General features: G+C 38.4%; 1 non-coding gene across 1 annotated transcript; it reads right to left on the reverse strand.

Annotated features, from left to right (window-relative positions):
- Positions 1-8,486: 8,486 nt before the first annotated feature.
- On the reverse strand, positions 8,487-8,624 carry LOC114816813. Its single transcript, XR_003764620.1, has one exon. It is a non-coding gene; the product is annotated as a small nucleolar RNA SNORA7 (small nucleolar RNA).
- Positions 8,625-9,055: the final 431 nt, after the last annotated feature.

Raw genomic sequence — 9,055 nt, forward strand, 5'->3', positions numbered from 1 at the left:
ACCCCTGCTCTTAGAACAGTGACTGGCATTTAGTAAGCGCTTAATAAATACCGCAATTATAATTATTAATGTTGGGTGCTTACTGTGTTCTCTGAAGGAGAATATAATAGAGTGGGTTGACAAGGTCTCTGCCCAGAAAGAATGGTAGTCTCTGCTACCCATGTTAGCCAGCTATTTTGGGTGATGTCTGTGGGCACTGTCCACCATGAGAAATGAATGCTCTATGAGGAATTTGCATAGATTTGATTCTACATAGCTCTTTAGAAACTACCCACAGGTAGTTTTAAAACTGAGGAAGAGACAAAATAAAGAAGTCAATCAATTAATCATATTCATTGAGTATGCTTGAAAGAGTAAAATATAACAGACTTGGTAGACATGCCCAAAAGCAGTTTACAGTCTAGAGGTGAAGGCAGACATTAAAATAAATTACAGATATGTAGATGAGTGCTGTGGGACTGAAGGTGGAATGAATAAGGATAATAATAATAATGTTGGTATTTGTTAAGCGCTTACTATGTTCAAAACACTGTTCTAAGTACGAGGGTAGATACAGGGCCATCAGGTTGTCCCACATTAGGATCACAGTTAATCCCCATTTTACAGGTGAGTTAACTGAGGCACAGAGAAGTGAAGTGACTTGCCCACAGTCACACAGCTAACAAGTGGCAAAGCTGGGATTCAAACCCGTGACCTCTGACTCCCAAGCCCGGGCTCGTTCCACCGAGCCACGCTGCTTCTCTAAGGGTACAAATGGATGCAAGGGTGATGCAGAAGGGAGAAGAGGTAGGGGAAATGAGGGCTTAGTAAATATAAACAAACTGAACAGTAAAAAAGTAAACAAATATATGAGAAAGATTGAAAAGGACATTATGAAATGCTAAATCACTAAATATATAATGCATAATAACATAAATATGCATTGGGAGGGTCAGTTAGGGGCCACAGAATTTGCAATGATCTAGAAAGATTTTCCTGAAAAAAACATTTTAAACATTATAAGCAGACTATTGTTCACAACCTGACAAAATGTCATAATGAGATACCATTAAATGAAATACATTGCACATTTCAAAGCTCTACTTTTTTTAGGACAAAAAGGCTCATAAAGCTGGGAGAGTAAATTTAGTCTACAACTTACATTCCATAAAGTTACATGGAAACTGAAGTAACATTATTATGCTTTAGGTCTAGAGCATTTCATAACATGTCTTTTTTTCTGGTCAAACATGATTTGATTTTCTCGAAGTATAGTTGAAACAGTTACTATGGTTATCCTCATCCTCTCATTTAGAAGTTATTTCATTCCATATTTCAAATGGCAAGCAATTAGTATCCAAAACAAATACCAGTATTGCAAAGTGAACATTACCAGGCAGTTTCATAGACGAGAATACCAAACACTCAGGGAAAAATACCCCACATCTCAGCTCTATAGTGGCCAGAGAATGTAAACTCTTGCCAAGTCACCATGTATCTACAGGATAATATAGACTTCTTTCTTCCTCTCTCTTCCCCCACACCCTCATTTGGTAAGGGTCAGTCAGAGGCATTTATTGAGTCCTTACGGTGTAAAGAGCACTGTACTGTCCTTTTATTCCACACCGTATACATTTCACAATGAAAGATCAGTTTAAAGAAAAAATTGTGCTTTGCTCAGGTATCATTTGAATTTGTAAAATAAATGTTTGCATCGTTTTTCCTGCTTTTTGGAGATATTTAAAGGTCATAGCTAACAGGTGCTTACTGCAGAGATCAAATTGTGGTGTAAATTTTGGAATAGGCTTAAAAGACAAATAATTAGAGCTCCAGATCTTGGAACTTGACTGTAGGAGGTCCGATTGCTTGAAACTAAGACTGTTACTGCAGCATGGTGTATTGGGGGGTGGGGGGGTGACGCATAGGGCGACCTGCCAAAGCAGGTTTCTGAAGAGCCTCTGTCAGCATTCCTATCTAGACAAATGCCTTTGTTATTTAAGCAAATTTGACAACAGCCAAATCAAGCTGTAAAGCTGTCCCTCAGCAAGAAATATGAGAGCCATTACAAGCCCATAAACATTCGCTGAATTATAAAGTTTGCTTCATTTCTATGTTCAAAAGGATTTTGAAATATTTATGCTGGGTATACATTGTTAAAGCAATATAGAAATCTTAATGCAATCTTTAAGCCAATGGTTTAAAAGATAAAAATGATATGCCTTAAAATAGTTCCCTTAAATACTGACTTGAGAATATTAAGTACTGTAATAAATGTATTTATTAAGTACTCACTGGGTGCTAAGCATTTGGGAAAATGCAACAGGATCATGAGCCATGTTATGAGTATTTTTATTATTATTATTTTTCATGGTATTTGTTAGGTGTTTAACATGTCCCAAGCAATGTACTAAGACTTAGACTGTGTCCCCCCAGACCGTGAACCCCATTTCGGATAGGGACAGTACCTGACTTGATTACATTTCTGACTTGACTATTTGAGTTGACTATATGGGTTTTAGCATAAACATAGAAACAAATTGTTGAAAATCAGCTGAACGTATTGAAAGACGGAATTTCAAAGTCAAGTCTCAGGGAAGTTATAGGTTATAAGAAAAAATAAAATGCTAAGAACATTTCCTCTAAGATGTGATAAATTGCACCTCTCTTTACCTAATGGTTTTTTTTTTCCTTTCTATATTAGAAACTCAACGCCCTTGGGCTGTGTCATCATCTGTGCCTTGTGCAATTCTGAGGGCAGTGTTGACATTTCAACAATTATTAACAACACCATCATCTTGCCAGATTCCCTGTAGACTAGATGCCCTTTCACAAATTTCTTCTCTGTTGATTCTGTACGAAACCATAAAGAAAGAAGAAAATCGTTTATTCCTAATTCTTTGTGAGCTGTGGACACAAGGGGTACACAGTCAGTTGGTCACTGGGAAATAATAAAAATCTATTGTTGAAATGGCAAAACTGCATGTTTCAGAAAAAATGGGAGTGAAGAAGCAAAATTATTTCCTGTCAAGTTAATCTTCCTTTCTTCTTTCCCAGGGACACCTCAGATATCAATCTATTAAGAGTATAATTTTTAGGTATATTGTACTCGGGACTTGGGAAATTAAAAAAGGGGTAAAAGATAATCCCTGCCTTTAACAAGTTTACTGTCCCATCGGGGACAGAGGCACAAAATGATAAGAAAATGTAAATGTTCTCCTAGAGCTCTGAATTTCAGGAGGACTTTGAGAAGGGTGTAAACTGTGGTCCAGGGACTTGGTAGGAGGAAGGAGTTCCAGGAAGGAGGTAGGAAGGTCATGAGCAAGGGGCGTGGAGGCAAGGAAGTTAAGAAGAAAGTCAAGAAGAGAAGGTTAGTTTGAGAGGGATGAGGGGTGTGAGCCGGGGAGAGTAAGAGAGACAGAGAGGTGGTAAGAGGGAAAGAACTAATGCATGAACTACCTTGAAGACAATAGAAAGGTCTTCTTTATTTTCTACTTGGAAGGCAGTATCTAGGGGGAAGCACTGGGGTGGGATGAAGGTGAAAGAAGCCAGCATTGGGGTTTCTATCGTAATTTAAAATTTAAAAGTGGTTTATTGTTATGGAGAGAATGGATGAATTGTGGAAAATGACTTGGAAAATTTAGCTCTTACAAATGACTCTATGTTTAAATATGCTTTGGGGGTTCTGGATACTCATCACATTCAATTTTTGGAAAGACTTAAATCTTTACATCCTGTTTCTGTTCACAGTAAAAAAAGATTCCTATGTTGTTTACTTTTTAAGTAAAATTATATTTTGCTCTGATCGAAATTTATCTCCATGTGTAATTTCTACTAATCTTTTCTGTTTATCCATCTGTCCCAAAGCCTCCTTCATTTCACTAACTAACCATCTGTACACTTACAGAAAGGCTGGGTTTTGCCTGCTTATTAAATGCCTGGCTCCCTTTAGCATTAAGTCCTTTACTATCACAAACCTCACTCACCAAAAGAGAGAATGTATTCACATTAACCAAGATATGTGATGTCATTGATGTTGGGTAATGGAGATACATAATGCTAGGATAAAATAATAGAGTTCAAAGATTCAGCTTTATTCCATCTGGAAAATAGTACTTCACAAAAAATGTCCAAAGACAGGAGATGCTTTAAAGCAGAGCTATTCTAATTCATAGTTGTGTCCCAACATTTTCTTGGAAGATAAAAGGCCAAAATCCCTTTTTTCTCAGCTATGGCTGGTATCCGTATGTACTTTATATCTTACACTGCAGAACACAAATCTGTTCTTTGAGATCATCATTTTGGATTCCTTTATTTTATCACTTAGTTTTGCTCCATAGCTCTCTCCTGAACGTGTATTGAGAAACCTTTTCTGTCCTTCCCTAATATAGCATATACTAGTAGGCACATTTTAAGTAAAATTATATTTTGCTCTGATCAAAATGTATCTTCATGTATAATTTCTACTAATCTTTTCTGCATATCCAAAGTATCTTTCATTTCCCTAACTAAATGTACACTTCTAGTAAAGGTAATTGGTAATTATTGAGTAATTATTACTGTGTGCAGTACACTGTACTAAGCACTTGGGAGAGTACAATATAACAGACTTGCTAGGCACGTTCCCTGTCCAAAAGTCACAAGGCAAGCTGGCCAGCATTTCCATGACATGATGGTTTGTGTCTTTGCCAGCAAATTCTCACATGTTCTAGAAAACATTTGACTACACTTTACAAATGAAGTTGCATAATTTCATAATTTTCATACATATATTAGTCTTGGAAATTGTATTTGACCTGATTTCCTCAATTGGCTGCATATTTTACTAATCAGTCAGTAGGTTTCTTGATTGAACTGCATATTTTAATACTTGAGGATTTATGTCTTTTTCTGATTATGCCACAGGCTTTGATGTTCAACCGAATAGGCGACACATAGGACTCGTCTGATAGATGTTGTTGTTGCGGAGAAGGGATTTTTTTTTTTCTGTTTGATTGAAGAAATTCAATAAGAAGAAGCAGTAGCGGATAGAATACGGGCCTGGGAAGTCCTAGGACCTGGGTTCCAATCCCATCGCCGCCTCATGTCTGCTGTCAGACCTTGGGCAAGTCACTTAACCTCTCTGAGCCTCAGTTACCTCATCTGTAAAATGGGGATTAAGAAAGTGAGCCTTGTATGGTACATGGATTGTGTCTAACCTGATTACTTTCTATCTTAAAATTATCTTAGCTTAAAACAGGCCTAGCACATAGTAAGTACTTAACAAATACCATTTATAAAAAAGAAAGAAAGAAATGTCATGCTTCTCAACTGAGTTGAGGTGAGGCATTTATAAGATTAAGCAATAAGCAGATTTGGGATTTGGGGGAGAGAAAAATGTGTTTGTTTTGTCCTGTGCAGCCTTTGCCAGTGCACACTTCTATTCATGGAGCAGTAAGCTAATGTTTTGAGCTGAGAAAAGTCTTCATAAAAGTATGACATTCACAGACTCTAAAGAGGCAAGCTGTTAACTTGGAGAAAAGCTCTTGCTCATTCTAATGCGTTATCCTCTACTGAAACTATATTTTTGACCATTTCAATTCCAAACGTGTTGGGAACCTTCCCAATTCATTCAATTTGGTGTTTTCCTCTTAATATCTTGTGAATTCACCCTGAATCACTCATCAAGCCTACACAGGGAAGGAAAATCAAATGGTATTTTCCAGACAATAAAACTACAAATTTCTCCATTGTTTAATGGAGAAAGGATTTGTCTCTACCTTGGGTGAAGACCAGTACTTTTTATATAATTCAACAGCAAAAAGCAAATACATTATTAATACTAAAAATACATGTTAGACTGGCACTGAGCAGTTTCTATATGTTTTTGTTTGCACACAGTATTCGCAAAAACTATACAAGTGAAAGCACAATTAGCCAAAATCTTCCCTTAAAACAAAAGGCATAAGGAAAATAGTCCACATGGTAAACATTCGATCCAATTCCAACTCAGGAGTCTCACATATAACCACTACAATAGAATTCAATTCCCATTATCAAAACTGATTGAAGAAGTACATTATTTTTCAAGCTTTTTACATTGTCCAACAGTTTACTGAGAATAACTACAGAAGTAACACTTTGAAACAGGATGTGATGAAGAAAGCTCCTAAAGGATCACTGGCTTTTGGCCTTCTGATAAAGCATAAAGCATCTGAAGCTATTTAGTGACTAAAATGTTATTTTAGCAAATAATCTGGGGATTCACTTACTGCTTCATGGCTACTGTATTCCTTTTTCTCTGAGTAAAAATTTTTGTTCTGTTTATCACCATATAACTTCAGCCTCTAGAGGTTCTCATATAAAAATCCCAATAAAAGGATATTCTTGGAACTTTATAACTTTCTCGATAAATTACACATGAGACCTAAGGGGTCACAACAAAATAAACTTGGTCATAGACTTCATAACTTCAAAAAACTACATAACTTTTTGGAGTTGTAAGATAGATACCTTGCAAGCACAGAGGCAGGAGATGGAAAATAATCTTTTTCTATTTCACTTTTCCTATGTTACTTTCACCTAATCAGAAACTGTTGTTTTTACTTTTGCCTTAACAACAACGTTTTTCCCTTGGCCCAACACTCCCTTCAAATGTCTGTTTACTGAGGCATATATTCCCACTATATGAACTGTCTTTTGATTCCTTAGTCATGTGCCCGTGGTAGATACGATAACTCTTTCAGATCAATAGGGGACTATTCAGTGATCATTTACAAATAGTAACTAAATTGTTTCCTTGTGCAATGTAAGGATAACTTCTTTCAGTCTGGTGTGACAATGAATTACTGTTTTAGACTTCATTTACCTGAATACAATAGGTGCTCAATTATCATCCAGAAAATTGCATAAGCAATGTAAGAATCTGGTTAATTTATTGTCAGAAAGTGCCCTAAAGGAACAGGTGCAGGAGTGAAAACCAAGACACCTGAGTTCTATCCCAGATCCACCACATTCTTTCACTCATGCATTCATTCATTCTATCCTATTTATTAAGCGCTCACTTGCTGGTTGTGTGACTTTGGATGTCAATTAATTTCTCTGTGCCTCAGTTTCCTCATCATTGAAAAAAGGGATAAAATATCTTCTCTCTTTCCCTGTTAGACTGTGATTCCAAATGGGACAGAGAGTGTCTCTGATACGCTTGCATTGAATCTATCCAAGTGCTTGACCCATAGTAAGCTTTTAGCCAGGGCCACTGTTATTGTTCTGAGTTTTGTTTTTCAATCTACCAGCAGGGCAGCGAGGAACTGAAGCAGCATCTTATCTCTCTGGCCATTCATTCTCAGTCTTCTTCATGGGTTCTTCTCTGCCCCTCGCCCTCTAACCGTGGGGATCCCTCAAAGTTCAGTTCTGAAACCCCTTCTATTCTCCATCTACACCCACTCCCTTGGAGAACTCATTCTCTCCCATGGCTTCAACTACCACCTCTACGTGGATGATAACCATATTTACATCTCCAGCCCTGATCTGTTTCTCTCTCCCCAATCTCGCTTCTTTTCCTGCCTTCAAGACATCTCTAACTGAATGCCCTCTCATCACCTCAAACTTAACATACCCAAAGCAGAGCTTCTAATCTTCTCACCCAACCCTGTCCACCTCCTGACTTTCCCATCACTGTAGACGACACCACCATCCTTCCTGTCACAAGCCCTTAACCTTGGTTTTATCCTTGACTCCTCTCTCATCCAATCCCCATATTCAATCCTTCACTAAATTCTGTCAGTCCCACCTTCACAACTTCACTCATATCTTCCCTTTCCTCTCCATCCAAACTGCTATCACGTTAATACGGTCACTCATCCAATCTCGTCTGGGTTACTGCATCACCCTCCTTGCTGAGCTCCCAGCCTCCTGTCTCCACAGTCCATACTTCATTCTGCTTCCAGGTTCATTTTCCTACAAAAACGTTCAGGGAATGTCACTTTGCTTCTCAAAAAACTCCAGTGGTTGCCCATCTACCTCCACATCAAACAACAACTCCTCACCATTGGCTTTCAAGCAGTCCACCACCTTGCCCCCTCCTACCTCACCTTGCTTCTCTCCTTCCTCAACCCAGCTTGCACATTTTCCTCCTCTAGTATTAATCTTTTCACTGTGCCTTGATCGCACCAACTCCCAGCCCACGTCCTACCTCTGGCCTGGATCGCCCTCCCTCCTCAAATCTGATAGATGATTCCTCTCCCCCCTCTTCAAAACCTTACTGAAGGGACATCTTTTCCAAGAGGATAAGGCCCACTTTTCACACATTCCCATTCCCTTATGCGTCACCCTGACTTGAGCCCTTTGCTCTTCCCTGCTCCCAGCCTCACAGCTCTGATGTACATATCTGTAATTTTATTTTACAATTCATTTTATTTATTATTATAAAATATGGAAGAGTTTAATTGTTGCTGCCTTCCGCTCAGCAAACTTAAGTCTCTGTCCTCAACTCTCTCCCATGCCGCTGCTGCCCAGCACAGGGGAGTTTGACATGTAGCAGATGGCCTTCCACTTGCTAGCCACTCCCCAAACTAGGTATGGAATGGATATGTCTCTGCCTGACTCTCCCTCTCATAGTTGAGACTGGTAGAGTACTGGAAACTCTCCAGGTGGGACCCTGAGAGGTGAAAATAGCTGTACTGATCTTATATTTCAGAAACAAAAATCAGCAAATTTCACTTACAAGAAATCTAGGGATGCTATCATGGAAATCCATTTTAGGAGATGCCTTGAATGGAAAATAATAGCACATAAGTATGAAATTAAATGAATTAGTTATTTTTAAAAATGCATTTAAATTGTTTTGAACTTACTGGAACAGTGGTCGCCTTAGTACAGCACGGCCTACTGAAATGAGCCCTGGAAAGGGAGTCAGGAGATAGGTGCTCTAAACCTAGTTCCGCCACTTGGCTGCTGTGAGACCTTAGGCAAGTTATTTAACCTCTCTGTGACTCAGTTCCCCTTCCTACAAAATAGGAATACCATATCTGTCTTCCCCCTAAACCGTAAGCTCGTTGTGAGCAGAGAGGTTGTCTGTTATTTTGCTAACTGTACTCTC

The sequence above is a fragment of the Ornithorhynchus anatinus genome, chromosome 14 (assembly GCF_004115215.2).
Source record: "Ornithorhynchus anatinus isolate Pmale09 chromosome 14, mOrnAna1.pri.v4, whole genome shotgun sequence".
In the NCBI taxonomy this organism is placed as follows: Eukaryota; Metazoa; Chordata; class Mammalia; order Monotremata; family Ornithorhynchidae; genus Ornithorhynchus; species Ornithorhynchus anatinus.